We start from the raw sequence: 17,955 nt of genomic DNA, 5'->3' as shown, positions 1-17,955 counted from the left end.
AATTTTGACCCCTTCCTCCTGACAGAGCTGGTGTAACTGAGTCAGGTTTGTAGGCCTCCTTGCTTGAACACGCTTTTTCAGTTCTGGCCACACATTTTCGATAGGATTGAGGTCAGGGCTTTGTGATGGCCACTCTCATACCTTGACTTTGTTGTCCTTAAGCCGTTTTGCAACAACTTTGGAAGTATGCTCTGGGTCATTGTCCATTTGGAGGACCCATTTGCAACCAAGCTTTAACTTCCTGACTGATGTCTTGAGATGTTGCTTCAATATATCCACTTCATTTTCCTCCCTCATGATGCCATATATTTTGTGAAGTGCACCAGTCCCTCCTGCAGCAAAGCACCCCCACAACATGATGCGGCCACCCCCGCGCTTCACGGTTGGGATGGTGTTATTCTGCTTACAAGCCTCCCCCTTTTTTCTCCAAACATAACAATAGTTATTATGGCCAAACAGTTACATTTCTGTTTCATCAGACCAGAGGACATTTCTCCAAAAAGTACAATCTTTGTTCCCATGTGCCATTGCAAACCGTAGTCTGTCTTTTTTTATGGCGGTTTTGGAGCAGTGGCTTCTTCCTTGCTGAGCGGCTTATCAGGTTATATCGATATAGGACTCAACTACGATATAGGATAGATACTTCGTACGTGTTTCCTCCAGCATCTTTACAGGGTACTTTGCTGTTGTTCTGGGATTGATTTGCACATTTTGCACCAAAGTACATTCATCTCTAGAAGACAGACCTGAGTGCTTTAATGGCTGCGTAGTCCCATGGTGTTTATACTTGCATACTTTTGTTTGTACAGATGAACATGGTACCTTCAGGCTTTTGGAAATTGCTCCCAAGAATGAACCAGACTTGTGGAGCTCTACACATTTTTCCTGAGATCTTGGCTGATTTCTTTTGATTTTCCCATGATGTCAAACAAAGAGGCACTGAGTTTGATGGTAGGCCTTGAAATATATCCACAGGTACACCTCCAATTGACCCAAATGATGTCAATTAGCCTATCAGAAGATTCTAAAGTCATTACATACTTTTCTGGAGTTTTCCAAGCTGTTTAAAGGCACAGTCAACTTAGTGTATGTAAACCTCTGACCCATTGGCATTTTTGATAAGTGAAATAATCTGTCTGTAAACAATTGTTGGAAAAATTACTTGTGTCATGCACAAAGTAGGTGTCCTAACCGTCTTGCCAAAAGTATAGTTTGTTAACAAGAAATTTGTGGAGTGGTTGAGTAATTTGTTTTAATGACTCCAACCTACGTTTATGTAAACTTCCTACTTCAACTGTATATATGTATTGTCACGCCTGTGCTCGCTCTCCCTCTATGGCGCTCGGGGGGCAGGCTGCCCTTCATTACGCACACTTGTCACCATCATTACGCGCATCCGCAATCACTGTACTCACCTGGACTCATTCTCTTTGTTGATTGCCCCATCTATATCTATCTGTTCCTCCGTTGGTTCTCCATGTCAGCATTATTGTCGTTTACATTTTCCCTGTCCAGACGCTGTTCGTGTTCTGTTTCATGTCTGTGTTTCATTAATTGTTCACTCCCTTAATCTGCTTCTCGTCTCCAGTGTCTGTCCTTACATATATATTTATTATTATTATTATGATTTATTTTTTTCAGAATATTGACCATGTGTGTTCTCTTGTTTTGGACTGTTCTGTAGTTTTAACCCAATGATTCGTCTGACAAACAAAGAACTTTGCGTACTGCAGGCCCAAGCATGGATTAAAGCTGGCAAGACATTCAATGACGTCATCAAGAGATGACAGATAGCCTAGTGGTTAGAGTGTTGGGCCAGTAACCGAAAGGTTCCTAGATTGACTCCCCGAGCTGACAAGGTATAAATCTGTCGTTCTGCCCCTGAACAAAGCAGTTAACCCACTGTGTTCCTAGGCCGTCGTTGTAAATAGAAATTTGTACTTAACTGACTTGCCTAATTAAATTAAAAAATATGCTGGACCCTATGTCAGACAACTAAAAGATAATCAGGGAATCTTTTATCCCCCCATGGAGAATTTTGACGGTGAGTTGAAAATTACAATATAATGAATGCTTTTTATATCTAAATATGCCTGTTTATAAATATGAATATATTTGAATAACCATATATATATAAATGAGAGGATGGGTTATTGATACATGTTTTATTTATTTGTTAAACGAGAATGGACTAGGGTCTACAGGGCCAAAATGCTTAGGATAAAACCCAGGGTCTACGTAGGTGTTTATCCCAAAATGTTTTGGATAAAACATATTTATCAGGTGGTTAAATAGCCCCCCACTAGCTTTTGCCAACACTGATATCCAATCAGAGGACACTTTAATAAATGGATCACTAGTCATTTTAAACAATGACACTTTAAATTAATGACACTTTAATAATGTTTACATATCTTACATTACTCATATCTCATGTATATAGTGTATTTTATACCATCTATTGCACCATGCCTATGCCGCTCGGCCACCGTTCATCCATATATCTATATGTACATATTCTCATTCAGCCTTTTTAGATTTGTGTGTGTGTGTGTTATGTAGTTTGTGAGGAATATTAGGTGTATGAGGTAGTTTTGGGGAATTGGTAGATATTACTTGTTAGATATTACTACACAGTTGGAACTATAAGCTATAAAATTAACATCTGCTAACACTGTGTATGTGACCATTGAAACTTAATTTGTATGTGTTCTGTGAACACGCTCATAGCTCAGCTATACTCAAGAGTGAACCAATGGCACCACCTAGTGGATGTTCAGTTACATAACCAAACATTACATTACTTTTTCATTTTAGATGTTGCTTGTTGAATGTAGCTAAATGTTAGCATAATGATACCATAGATAAATATATTTGATCATATTTATCACCTGCAACCCATTCTCTCTCTCTCTCTCATAAGGATTCTTCAAGTATTTAACAGTTGTTATATATATATGGATTTTTAAGATATTTTAAAACTGTAAGACATCCAATTTTCAGGTAATTCATATTATTACTATATGTTGTTTTTATGTCAATTGTATGTATTTTAAAGTGAAAATGTATATATTTTGTATAAATATATTTAAATATTAATTCAAACGTCTATAGGATACTCAACATTTACCCAGCTGTTACCTGCAATAATTGATTTGGATCATCGACCATCAGAAGTTACTATTATAGAAGACGATGATTTTGTGGACCAACAGACCGCCGGTGTATCTTTACTCAGTCCTACGCCCTCAAAACATTTTTGGCGTAAGTCAAAAAAAAAACCGTAATAATATTTATACATTAAGCATGAAACAAAATGTGTACACTATTTTAAAAACCTAATCTTGTGTTTACAGCTGACAGCCCCCAGACAAGAATACCCGAGGAATTATAGCCTCGGGTATACCATTGAATGACTTATGGTATAATGAAAGCGACGATATTCTACCGTTCTGTACGGCCGGCTTTGACAAAACTCAAAACATCCCCAAGAATCGAAGATTTGCCATACATATACACACATCCAAGCAGCCCCAGCCATTCGTTGAATAATCCTGCGCCTACATCATATCCTGCACGGCTCCACAAAACTGTAGTGCCAATACATAGAACTGCATCACCTCTGCCCGAGAAGGTCGACTGGTTTGAAAACGATTGGATTCAAGAGCATGCTCTCTATGGATATGGTGTGAACAGTTTTTATTACAGTTTTTCATTTCTTGGAAAGAATATGTTTAAACAATTTCAAATAATGTTTTTTTTTTCAGACTCCGACGATACCTATACGAATCATGCAGAGTCTATACATCAAGAGGACATCGGGATAGGAAACGCATCTAGGATTCCTCAGAAAAACAGCCATCAAACAACTAAAGGTAATTTAACTAAAAACCAAGGCCTAATAGTGAGATACAGAAACAAGTACTTAGTTGATGTGTTATTATATTTTAAATGTACTGTTTAAAAAAAGAAGCTTTTTCTCTGTTATTAATATTATTGGTTATTTAATATAATGTATATATATTTAATTTTTAATACGCTATTTTGTATATATTCTTCTTTCAGACTTCTCCCAGGCCTATACACACATAGAAGACCCAATACACCAAGAGGAAGAGGAGGAAGAGGATGCTGATGCCATACAGAGTAAAACATCTTAACAGGTTGATACATTCAATGCTGTTAATGTCAATGATGCTAAGGTCAATGGTGGTGCTGAGGAAGGGTTGAGCTATGATGAGGATGATGTGTTGATGTATGATGCGGCTAAACAGCTTGATACAATCAATTCTGATGTAGAGCCAATACTCATTGAAGATAGCATCAATGAGGACACTGATCATGATATAGAACTTCAAGAAAAGTTCTCACAGCCTTTTACAGGGCTCTAAAAGCCAGAGAGGTCCAGCTACACACAAGTATGGTTGCTTTACTAAGACATCAGTACAATCAAAATATATCCTTCTGGCATAACACCATGCTACCAATCTGATTAAAAAATGCCCAAACAAACGATAAAAGCTGTATGTAACATGGACACTTCTAGAATACCGCCAAAACTGATCTCCTTAATTAACCAAATGAATGAGAGCCCCCCCCTTCAACAACAACCCCCACACAACACCCCCCACCTCATATAACTCATACACATGATCACCCATTATCACAGGTCCCCCACAAATTATCTCCTTAATTAGTCATATTAATGAGAGCCCCTCTCCTTCAACACCACCCCCCACACACATCCACATGGCACCTACAACCCCGACAGGCTATGAAGACAATGAACAACCACACAGTGATTTTGGAAAGTTGTGTAATAAATCAGATGGGGGACGGTCTTGATAGAAGAGTCCGTGTTTTGTACCGCAATAAATTTTAACAATACAGAGGTTCGTCAGTTTTTTATTTATTTCACACGTATGAATCAGAGCCTTGATTATGCAGTTTTTTATGTGATGATGTTGGATACTCTAGGATAACTTTTAGAAAGGGCTACAGATTTTGCCAAACCTCGTGATGTCTTACAGTTTGAAATATGTGGTGTATCTCTTGTTTTTCCTCATGGTGAAGCAGATCTTGAACAATTTATAGCCCTGCTGGAACGTCTTGTTCAATCTAATCTATCCATCATAGCTGATAGGACCTTAGAACTTGTTGTACAAATCGTCCGCCAACCCCTAGGCGGAGGTGGTCAGAGAAGGAAACTAGATAGTCTCATGCAATCAGAAATCATAAAAAATGAAGCAGACCTATCTCATAAACGTTATCAATAGTGGTAATCAGTTATGCTTTGCAATAGGCCTATCACATTTACTCAACCCTGGATGTACAGATCTAGAAGCTTTACAAAAGGTTAGTGACCTCCAAAAGGCTGTTGGTCTATCTATACATAAGCCAGTGGCTTTCTCGGACATAGTCAAATTATTTGCTGAACATCAAGATTGTGGTTTTGTACCATAGTAGAGCTAATTCTGCTCTCATGAAATTCCAGAACAACCTTTAACCTCATATTCTGTACTTGTATGTGCAAAACAACCATTTTTATGGCATTACCAACATTACCAACATTAGAGCTTTCTTATGAGCACTCATGTCTTTATAACTGTTCAGTATGTCAGGATGAAAAATGTCCGATGCAGCCCTCACACCCTACACCATGTGAGGATTGTCATCGTACATGTCGATCCTCTTACTGCTACGAAAAACACAAAATTGAAACATGGCACCCCAAAGCTTGTAAATTTGTAAGCAGTTGTGACATTAACAAGAAATGTCCAAAATGCCATTGCAATTACAACCTTCAAATAGACAACCCCCAACCTTAAAATAGACAACCCCCAATCTCACATATGTGGGATGATACACTGTGTGATCTGTAAAGGGGCTTTGAAAAGCAGAGACATGGAACTGGTTCAAGATGGGGCAGATGTGTGCCATCTTCAGCCCTTGGCTGAAGATGAACATTCAGAGAAATATGTGTTTTATGACTTTGAGTCTAATCAGGAATCAGGTGATCATTTGCCTATTTTTGTATTGACCATGACTTTCAAGGGGGGAAAGTGGACGGCAGAGGGCCCACATTGTGCACTACACTTTCTCAAACATTTCCAAAAACCCCAGTACAAAAACGTAACTTTTAAAGCTCACAATTCTAGAGCCTATGATTCCTATCTTCTTTTGAACCCCTTGATACAACAAGGCGTTGCACCCAGGGTCATAGCGCAAGGTAGTAAAATCTTGTCTTTTGTAGACCCCACCTTCAACCAGAAGATACATTGACCGTTTAAGTTTCTTACCCATGAGATTGGCTCAAATGCCAGAGGCCTTGGGCTTTGAAAAGTCTGTGGTTGGTTTCCTAATGTCTTCACATCTGAGGAGAATCTACATTATGTTGGATCTTATCCCAGCTCCGAAATGTACGGGTGTGATCAAATGTCTCACAAAGAGCGAGAGAGTTTCATGACTTGGTATGAGGCAGTACGTCATAATACCTTTGATTTCCATAAAGAGATGGAATTATACTGTGACAATGATGTGGTTATCCTGTGTGAAGGATGCCTCAGATTCAGAGAAGAGGTAATCAAAGATGCCAAAAACATCTTTATTCAACATGCTTTGAATAAAGGGGAAAAAAAGATTGGACCCTACCATGTCGATGGTTACACACAGATTGGCGGTGTTGAGACATTTTTTGAGTACAACAGTTGTTTCTTCCACAGTTGTAAATTTCAAAAAGTCTAATCCTCATGTTTGAGCTTTCCTTTCCACCTTTGACATACCTGAACCCTTGGAACCCCGTTAGGCCTTGTTTGGGGGTTGTACCAATGCGTGGACATTACGGTACCTGATGAGAAAATTGGACTTGTATATTTTACATCCCTTTATCCTCATGTAATGAGTTCCTCTTGTTACCCTATAGGGCATCCTGAAATTATTCACCGGGATTTTGACTTACCACACAACTATTTTGGTCTGATAAAAGCAACTGTTTACCCTCTTTGGGGCTTGTTTCTGCCTATATTGCCTTACAGGGGACCTCAAGGAAAACATTTATTTCCCTTTGTCGCACCTGCTGTGAAAACAACAACCAGGAAAAGCCTTGTGATCATTCAGATCAAGAAAGAGCCTTGACCGGTGTACGGTTCACCGTTGAATTCTCTAAGGCTATAGAGAAGGGGTATCGTGTGGCCAAAATCTTTGAAGTGTGGAACTTACCCAGGAAATAAGACCCTCTTTTAAAGAGTACATCAAGACCTTCTTGAGATGCAAGCAAATGGCTTCAGGGTATCCTGCATCAGTCACAGATTAAGAGAGCAAAGACAGATACATTCAGAATTATCATGACAAAGAAGGCATACATACGCCTTGTTGAAGAAAATAAAAATCAAGTTTGTTGAAGGAATACCCGCATCCCTGTCTGATGATGAATTTTTACCTCATAAAAACAATCTGCTGGTTTTGGATGATATACTTTTTGCCAGTATTGAACATCCTGAAATAGCACAACAATGTACTCATCATTGAAACCTGTCCGTGCTTTACTTGGTACAAAATGTGTTTCACCAAGATAAAAATAGCCGTATCATTAGTTTGAACGCCAATTACTTGGTTTTGTTCAAAAACCCTAGGGACAAACTACAAATAAACATTCTAGCTCAGCGGATGTACCCTGGAAGGAAATCCTATTTTATGGAAAGCTATGAGGACGCTACCAAAGCACCATTTTCTTATTTAATCATGGATTTCAAATCAAAAACTCCAGAACACCCGAGGCTCCGAACAGGATTGTTTCCGTGGGAGTGGCCGACAGTTTACATTTCCCGAAAAAGTAAAAATATGTCTCTGCGTTTAAAAAGAAACCTACCGCTCTTGAGATCCCTAGTTGGGGCTACCCCTAAAGAACGTAAGGCCATCTTTGGTCATTGTTTTTCAGATCTCATATTATCACTATGTGAGATTTCTGTCAATCTTCTCATAGGCCGCATTCCACTCACACTGACCCAATTAAAAAAAAATAAAGAGACAAAAGACTGTGATCAAACTCTTTGCCAATAAAAGGGCCAGTCTTCAAAAGAAAAGAAACCCCCCAGACTGTTGTGTGGTATTTCATCTACCTTTACTAAGTATAGCCATGCCCTTCATCACCAGCCTTATTGCTGCCAGACATGGTGTTTAAACACAGAGTGTTATGGCAAATAAAATGTACTTAGTGCCTCAACAAGAGTTGGATATATGTAAACAGCAATTACAGGGTCCTGAAATATCAGACAAACAGAGGGAAATTATTTGGATATGGCCATGAAGGATATTTTGAACAGAAAAGGATTGAATCCCTATGATAAGTCCAAAAATACACAAACCTCTTGCAAAGGTATTTGGTCTTGGTAAAACAAGGTGACAGACCAACCATTTATCGCTTTCCCTACTGGACCCTTAAAGGATGAAGAGCATAGAGAGAGCCATGCCCCTGTAATGCCTGGACCTGAGATCTTACCGGTTGAAGATCAAATGCATGTTGAAGATAATGTTATGCATGACATGTTGACACATGTTCCAACACATAACAGGAAAAATGTTAGATACATTATGAACAAAATAAAAGACTCAAAGGGGGCCGCTACTTGGAATGACAAAGGAGAGTTTATCTTTCAGGGGGACGTTGTCAGGAGTTTTCATATGATGGACTTGCTTAAAAGTACCACAGCAGCCCACAAGGTTGCTGATGACTGAAGACCTCCTGGGTGGCGTCAGTTTCTTAAAACCTTGGCAGTCCTCAACATTCAATTCTCAGGCACAGTTGAATAATCCCTTTCTTCCCCGGCACTCAATCTGTCTTCTTCAGATAGCTTCACAGTTCAAAGTGTAAAGTACTAATAGGCTTTGATTAGATTTCCAATATCCCCGTCCTTATGGAAAAGTGGTCAAGGATAATGTCCCAATTTCAATATCTAAGGAATAATCTGATTTTCCCAGACAGACTAATGTTTCACCTGAGCCCCACCAAAACGCCTATTAGGTCTTGTCCATTTGCCAACCAGTATACCAGCAACATGAGAGAATTTTTGGAATGGATCTCTCTTCATGCTCACTCCACGTGGACTCCTGTCGCACTCTTAAGAGAAAAAGACATGCGAGAAAAGGCACTTGATAGCTTCGACTGGATGCTGTGTACAGGTTGCTGGCTCGGACTCAGGTCTCACGATAAAAGTGGTGCAAGACAGGGCCGTATTGAACGCCATTTATTCAGCCGGTTAGAGGGGGTTTTGAGGTCCACACCGAGGTCCACATGTTATCCCTTCCAGGCATCTATACACCACCTGCATCTATTCACCACAATCTTGAAAAGGGACAGAGCAGAACAACAATTTAGTTCAGTTAATTTCTGATTCAGGAAATCCAGAAAAGCATTGACTGCATGACAAATTATTACTTTTACTAAATGTTTTTATACCAATTCCTACGACAAGAAGAATAAAGCATTTTGAAGAATTGTTTAACCCTTATCACACTTTCGACCTCATCACAAAATCACAGGATCAGGAAACTAGACTGCAAATCCTTAGGCAGTAATCTCGATCATCTAGCAAGCCCAATCTGGTGAGATTTGTATCAAAAGAAAACAAACAATGCAACAATACACTCCTTCATATATCACTCAATACACTTTTACATATCACTTAAGTTGTGTAAACTTCAATCCAAAAGCCTCAAAGGACTGGTAAATTCCCACATTTTGACACACAACTCACAAAGGGATTAATGTGTAAAAAACCCCCACAGCAAATCAAAGTAGAATTACTACCCTTAATAAATAAAAATTGTACCCAAGGAATATAAAAATCGACTAGAGACAGGTCTATCCTTCACGTGGTCCTATTAATCATAAACTTCTCAGTAATTATGAGTATTACAAATTACCTTCAAATCAGTATCACATATGGCCTTTAGATCATCATCCAATGTCTCCAGCTTTCCAGTGAAGGTGATCAAACCAAACTAGAAAGTCATGACAGAGTTCAGAGCTCATTCAAACCCTTCAAATAAATGTTTATTTCTCTATTAGACTAATTATATAAAAACAGTGAAACATTTCATTTATTTTGTGTCCCAGGTTCACAGTAAGTTTCTTCAGTCCATTTATTATCAAAATAATTCACGTGTTTAATTCAATTTCAAATTCCATGTGTGTGCCCCTTTAAGATACATATTCTCTAACCCGTGAAAACCCCAAATGAAATTGACCACTCACAATAATCAGACATAGCATTAAAAACACTAACAAATATTAATAATTTGGGATAAAAACAAAATACATTTGGCCGGCCTTATTTAATGTGGGAGCTCCCTCTACGGCCAAATCGGGTACCTTTACACTTGATATAAGTGCAGAATGTCGCTAATTGCTCTTCCAAGACAATAGTCTTGGAAATATCTCACAGAGATAAAATGCCTACCCCCATTCTCCTGGAAGAGAAAGTGTACATTTCCACCCAGCCATGACCCATCTTCAATGCTCTTACGGAGGGGAGGAGGTTGTTGGCCAAGATCTCGCAATACATGGCCCCATCCATCCTCCCCTCAATATGGTGCAGTCGTCCTGTCCCCTTTGCAGAAAAGCATCCCCAAAGAATGATGTTTCCACCTCCATGCTTTCCGGTTGAGATAGTGTTTTTGGGGTTTTCTCATCCTTCTTCTTCCTCCAAACACAGTGAGTGGGGTTTAGACAAAAAAGCTTTATTTTTGACCTTCTCCCATTCCTCCTCTGGATCATCCAGATGGTCATTGGCAAACTTCAGACAGGCCTGGACATGCGCTGGCTTGAGCAGGGGGACCTTGCGTGCGCTGCAGGAATTTAAACCATGATGGTGTAGTGTGTTACTAATGGTTTTCTTTGAGACTGTGGTCCCAGCTCTCTTCAGGTCATTGACCAGGTCCTGCTGTGTAGTTCTGGGCTGATCCCTCACCTTCCTCATGATCATTGATGCCCCACGAGATGAGATCTTGCATGGAGCCCCAGACCGAGGGTGATTGACCGTCATCTTGAACTTCTTCCATTTTCTAATAATTGTGCCAACAGTTGTTGCCTTCTCACCAAGCTGCTTGCCTATTGTCCTGTAGCCCATCCCAGCCTTGTGCAGGTCTACAATTTTATCCCAGATGTCCTTACACAGCTCTCTGGTCTTGGCCATTGTGAAGAGGTTGGAGTCTGTTTGATTGAGTGTGTGGACAGGTGTCTTTTAAACAGGTAATGAATTCAAACAGGTGCAGTTATATACATGTAATGAGTGGAGAACAGGAGGGCTTCTTAAAGAAAAACTAACAGGTCTGTGAGAGATGGAATTCTTACTGGTTGGTAGGTGATCAAATACTTATGTCATGCAATAAAATGCTAATTAATTACTTAAAAATCATACAATTTGACTTTCTGGATTTTTGTTTTAGATTCCGTCTCTCACAGTTGAAGTGTACCTAAGATAAAAAATTACAGACCTCTACATGCTTTGTAAGTTGGAAAACCTGCAAAATCGGCAGTGTATCAAATATTTGTTCTTCCCACTGTAGGTACGTGGTTGCAAAGGGCATGAGCATCTTAATAGCGCAATTTGCCAAGGCAAGAAACTCTGAGCGCAGCCCGATTCAGAAGTCTGGCAGTGGCTTCTGATTTGATTAAATTCTCACAGAACCACTTGTTGCAATTTCAATGAGGCTCTCTTGTTCAGATATCGGTAAGTGGACTGGAGGCGGGTCATGAAAGGGATAACGAATCCAGTTGTTTGTGTTGTCCGTTTTGAAAAAGTACCTGTGTATTTACGCACCCAGCTCACTCAGGTGCTTATATATCATTACGGACATTGTCCGTAAGCTTGAGTTCATTTGCAAAAAAAAATCATACAACGATGGAAATACCTGCGTGTTGTCCTTGTTAATGCGGACAGAAAAGAGCTCCAACTTCTTAATCATAGCCTCAATTTTGTCCCGCACATTGCATATAGTTGCAGAGAATCCCTGTAATCCTAGAATAAGACCATTCAGGCAAGAAAAATATCACCCAGATAGGCTAGTCGTGTGATAAATGTCATCATCATACAAGAGGTCAGACAAGTGAAACTTTTGGTCAGTAAAGAAAACTTTAAGCTTGTCTCTCAATTTTAAAAAACGTGTCAATACTTTGTCCCTTGATAACCAGCGCACTTCTGTATGTTGTAAAAACGTGACAGGATCGCTGCCTATATCATTGCATAATGCAGAAAATACACTAGAGTTCAGGGGCCTTGCTTTAACTTCTTGGATATAGGGGGCGCTATTTTAATTCTTGGATGAAAAATGTTCCCGTTTTAAACAAGATATTTTGTCACGAAAAGATGCTTGACTATGCATATAATATACAGCTTTGGAAAGAAAACACTCTGACGTTTCCAAAACTGCAAAGATATTGTCTGTGAGTGCCACAGAACTGATGTTACAGGCGAAGCCCATATAAAAATCCAATCAGGAAGTGCCGTATTTTTTTAAACCGCCTCATGCCAATGACTCCTTATATGGCTGTGAATGGGCCACGAATGAGCTTAGGCTTTCTGTCGCTCCCCCAAGGTGTCGACAGCAGTGTGACGTATTTGTAGGCATATCATTGGAAGATTGACCATAAGAGACTACATCTACCAGGTGGTCGCTTGGTGTCCTCCGTTGCAATTATTGCGTAATCTCCAGCTGCAGTATTTTTCTTTTCGCTTCTGATGAGAAACCAACTGTCACGACTGATATATTATTGAATAGATATGTGACAAACATCTTGAGGATTGATTCTAAACAACGTTTGCCATGTTTCTGTCGATATTATGGAGCTAATTTGGAAAAAAGTTTGGGCTGTAGTGACTGCATTTTCCGGTCTTTTTCTTAGCCAAACGTGATGAACAAAACGGAGCGGTTTCGCCAACACAAATAATCTTTTTGGAAAAAATGAACATTTGCTATCTAACTGAGAGTCTCGTCATTAAAATCATCCTAAGTTCTTCAAAGGTAAATGATTTTATTTGAATGCTTTTCTTGTTTTTGTGAAAATGTTACCTGCTGAATGCTAGGTTTAATGCTATGCTAGGCTATCAATACTCTTACACAAATGCTTGTGTATCTTTGGTTGAAAAGCATATTTTGAAAATCTGAGATGACGGTGTTGTTAACAAAAGGCTAAGCTTGTGTTTCAATATATTTATTTCATTTTATTTGCGATTTTCATGAATAGGAAACGTTGCGTTATGGTAATGCGCTTGAGGCTATGATTACGCACCTGGATACGGGATTGCTCGTCGCGAGAGGTTAACAAAGTTATCCATTTTCACTGTAGTGTCCAAAATGTACTTCAAGCTGTCAGCCATTCCCTTGGCAGCAAAAGACTCTCGGTGGATGGTGCAGTGTACCCAAGTGATGTCAGGAGCAACTGCTTGCACATGCGTTACCACTGCACTACCACTGCACTATGTCTCCCTGTCATGGCTTTTGCGCCATCAGTACAGATACCAACACATCTTGACCCCAAAGTCCATTTGATGTCACAAAGCTGTCCAATACTTTACAAATATCCTCTCATGTTGTCCTGGTTTCCAGTGGTTTGCAGAAGAGGATGTCTTCCTTAATTGACCCCCATAAAAGTAATGGAAATATACCAGGAGCTGTGCCAGGCCCGCCTCATCTATTTACTCATCGAGCAGTAACGCATATAATTCACTGGCTTGTATTTGAAGCAGTAATTGTTTCAAAACGTATCCTGCCATGTCACTGATGAGTCGTGAAACAATGGTGTTTGATGAAGACATTGTCTGTATATATTTTTTTAACGTTTCCCCCAGGATTGTCCCAGTCATATGCGAGGCAGCAGGAAGAATTAAGTCCTCCACAAAAGTATGGGGCTTGCCTGTCCTAGCCACTCGGTAGCTCACCATATAATACCTTTCTAGCCCCTTCTTATTAATGGTATCTGTTGCTTTATACAGTTGAAGTCGGAGTCTACATACACCTTAGCCAAATACATTTAAACTCAGTTTTTCACAATTCCTGTCATTAAATCAGAGTAAATATTCCCAGTCTTAGGTCAGTTGGGATCACCATTTTATTTTGAGAGTGTGAAAAGTCAGAATAATAGTAGAGAGAATTATTTATTTCAGCTTTTATTTATTTAATCACATTCGCTGTGGGTCAGAAGTTTACATACACTCAATATGTATTTGGTAGTATTGCCTTTAAATTGTTTAACTTGGGTCAAATGTTTCAGGTAGCCTTCCACAAGCTTCCCACAATAAGTTGGGTGAATTTTGGCCCATTCCTCCTGACAGAGCTGGTGTAACTGAGTCAGGTTTGTAGGCCTCCTTGCTCACACATGCTTTTTCAGTTCTGCCCACAAATGTTCTATAGGATTGAGGTCAGGGCTTTGTGATGGCCACTCCAATACCTTGACATTGTTGTCCTTAAAGCCATTTTGCCACAACTTTGAATGCATGCTTAGGGTCATTGTCCATTTGGAAGACCCATTTGCAAGTTTTAACTTCCTGACTGATGTCTTGAGATGTTGCTTTAATATATCCACATAATTTTCCCACCTCATGATGCCATCTATTTTGTGAAGTGCACCAGTCCCTCCTGCAGCAAAGCACCCCCACAACATGATGCTGCCACCCCCATGCTTCATGGTTGGGATGGTGTTTTTTGGCTTGCAAGCCTCCCCCTTTTTCCTCTAAACATAATGATGGTCATTATGGCCAAACAGTTCTATTTTTGTTTCATCTGACCAGAGGACATTTCTTCAAAAGGTACAATCTTTGTTCCCATGTGCAGTTGCAAACCGTAGTCTGGCTTTTTTATGGCGGTTTTGGAGCAGTGGCTTCTTCCTTGCTGAGCGGCCTTTCAGGTTATGTCGATATAAGACTCGTTTTACTGTGGATATAGATACTTTTGTACCGGTTTCTTCCAGCATCTTCACAGGGTACTTTGCTGTTGTTCTGGGATTGATTTTCACTTTTCGCACCAAGTACGTTCATCTCTAGGAGACAGACCTGAGCGGTTTAACGGCTGTGTTGTCCCATGGTGTTTATACTTGCGTACTATTGTTTGTACAGATGAACTTGGTACCTACAGGCGTTTGAAAATTGCTCCCACGGATGAACCAGACTTGTGGAGGTCTTCTCAGGTATTGGCTGATTTCTTTTAATTTCACCATGATGTCAAACAAAGAGGCACATAGTTTGAAGGTAGGCCTTAAAATAAATCCACAAGTACACCTCCAATTGAAGTACACCTCCAATTGACCCAAATTAAGTCAATTAGCCTATCAGAAGATTCCGAAGCCACGACATAATTTTCTGGAATTTTCCAAGCTTTTTAAAGGCACAGTCAACTTGGTGTATGTAAACTTCTGACCCACTGGAATTGTGATACTGTGAATTATAAGTGAAATAATCTGTCTGTAAACAAATGTTGTAAAAATGACTTGTGTCATGCACAAAGTAGATGTCCTAACCGACTTTCCAAAACTATAGTTTGTTAACAAGAAATGTGTGGAGTGGTTGAAAAACAAGTTTTAATGACTCCAACCTAACTGTATGTAATCTTCCGACTTCAACTGTATAAGAACGGGAGAAAGAGATTTTTAAAACCAAAGTGAATGACACAAGAAACACAAGGGCAAATGATAATTCAAATATTTAAAGAAACAGGAGATAGGAATGCATTGTTGAAAATGGTTAGAATATGAAGATATACAAAGAAAAAGACAATCATTAAATAGTAAATATAAAAATCCCAGTTAAGATCATTAACCAAAATAAGAAATAAATAAATAAATAAATAGAGAAATAAAAATCCAGAATTAGAGGTAGTACACCCTAACTTAAGAACAGAACCACATTTAAGGCTAGCAACAGGAAGCCCATTATACAGGTGATGGAAATGGAAGGAACACCAGTAAATATGTTGGGAAAAAGATTCCTGTTATCTATGGAGGAAATTGAGGAAACCTCTGAAAAATGGAAAAAGATAACTAAAAAGATGGTAACAAAATGGCCAAAGGAGGGAACATTTGATGTCTCAGTGTGTGAGGAGATGGATACAGTAATAGAACGTTATAAAACAGAAAAGTAGAAAAATAAAGAAAAAAAGAGAGAAAGGGAAGTATTGAGAATGTTTTGGGAAGAAGGAAAGGGCTGGAGAAAAAGCATGGCCAAGGAAGTAATACAATAGAAAGACAAGGTAGGAAAAAACACCTGGGTGATTGCTCCTCCACCTTACAAGGAAGGAGGGCAATATCCCCAAGTAACAGGAACGGTGGAAATAAAAGGGGAAATACAAATGAATGAGAATAGTGGAGTACCCCAGATGTTCACACCAACGGGGGAGAGAGAAAGGGAAAGGCAGGGTTTGGAAATGGATTGCTATGGAGACCTAAGGGAAATGATGTAAAGATTGGAGAATCAGGAAAGGGACTATTATCATCAGGATGAGGAATGGGAGGAAGATAGTGAACAGGAACAGGAGGAATTGAGATAATTGAGAAGCTCAATACACGAGGAAGAAAATAAAACTCTGGAAAAACAGCTGGAAAAATAGGGAGAAAGAACAGAGAAGGGTTCTATGGTGGAGGAATAAAGTGCAGAGTTACAGAAAAATCTAGAAAAAAAACAGAACCGAGGAGTGGGTCTAGGCAAACACTGAGAAAACCCAACAAATCCAAGGCACAGTGTCCAATCCTGAAAAAGGGAAAACAGGGACACTAAGTGCCATGGGGATCCCAGGATCTGGAGGGCCTGGTGTCCAGACTGCCAAACATGCATGAGGGAACAGGAAAATGGATTAGAGCATTTGAAGAACAAACCATGGGGAAAATGCTGGCAGTAGGGGAGCTAAAGGCACTGCCTGCTAGAGTGGTGGGGACAGCCTAAATGGAGAGCGTGTTGAGTGTGACGTGGGACAGGGTGTAGGAACAGTGTTGGGATGGAATGACATCTGACACCTACCGGCCCATGGTATGGAGGACTCTAAGGAGAAATACCCGGCCAAGATAGACCCAAAAGCACTGAAGGGGGAGCCACTGGTGGATAAAGAAAACCTGGAAAGATAATTACATAAACAACTGAAGAGATTGCGACAAGAAACAGAGAAACCCAGAAGGGGACCCACTAATAACCGTGCTGTTTTGAGCATCCCTGGTGGATGCAATGCCAATGCCAGTCAAGAGCAGACTAGAGGATGTAGTGGGACTGACATCAAAGTCACACAAGGAATTCTGTGACCACGTCATACATGCAGTACAGAAGTACCGAAAAGATGAACAAGACTGACAGATCAGGGAAGGGATATACAAAGGAAGCTGTCACAATTACAGCTGGATGAACTGACAAAAAAGGACAAAAAGTGATCTCAAGCCCCACTGACCACACCACCTGCCGCTGAAACAGGCACCATGGCACCGGTCACCCAGGGAGGCATACAACCACCACAACAGCAGCAGAGCCAGGGACCACCTGCCCCACCAGTGGTAAATGTGTACACACAGCACCCCAAAAATTGGAAAAATAAAAATAATAGAAACAGGCCCAAAAAAATCAAGGGCAGCAACATCAATACCCACAAGGCAGAAGTCCAAGAGGACCACCTGGGGTATGCTGGGGATGCAATCAACCAGGCCACACAAGGGGAAATTGCTCTGTGAACCTAGGATTGCCTAGGGAGACAGCCCAGGGACATTGGCAAAGAAATAGCCCAAATGAAGCACCATGGCAGCAGTCTTAGGCATAGGTCCCTCAGGGTCCAGTGAATCCCCGAGGAGGACCAAATCAAGGTTACTGGGCATGCCCAGAGAATCTTGAAGGGGAGGTTCAGCTGGTAACAATAACAGTACAGGTTGATAAAGAACCAATGCTGCAGGTTCAGATAAATAACAGAGGCACACCAATGATGGTAGATACT

At 40.1% G+C, this 17,955-nt stretch overlaps 1 long non-coding RNA gene across 1 annotated transcript; it reads left to right on the top strand.

The window, feature by feature from the left end:
* Positions 1 to 3,138: 3,138 nt before the first annotated feature.
* Positions 3,139 to 4,881, top strand: LOC135509966 (uncharacterized). Its single transcript, XR_010451031.1, has 4 exons — positions 3,139 to 3,264; positions 3,357 to 3,686; positions 3,768 to 3,875; positions 4,066 to 4,881. It is a non-coding gene; the product is annotated as an uncharacterized LOC135509966 (long non-coding RNA).
* The last annotated feature ends 13,074 nt before the right edge of the window (positions 4,882 to 17,955 follow it).

This window comes from Oncorhynchus masou, chromosome 23 (genome assembly GCF_036934945.1).
Source record: "Oncorhynchus masou masou isolate Uvic2021 chromosome 23, UVic_Omas_1.1, whole genome shotgun sequence".
Taxonomy (NCBI): Eukaryota; Metazoa; Chordata; class Actinopteri; order Salmoniformes; family Salmonidae; genus Oncorhynchus; species Oncorhynchus masou.
This window is presented reverse-complemented; position numbering and strand designations above follow the sequence as displayed.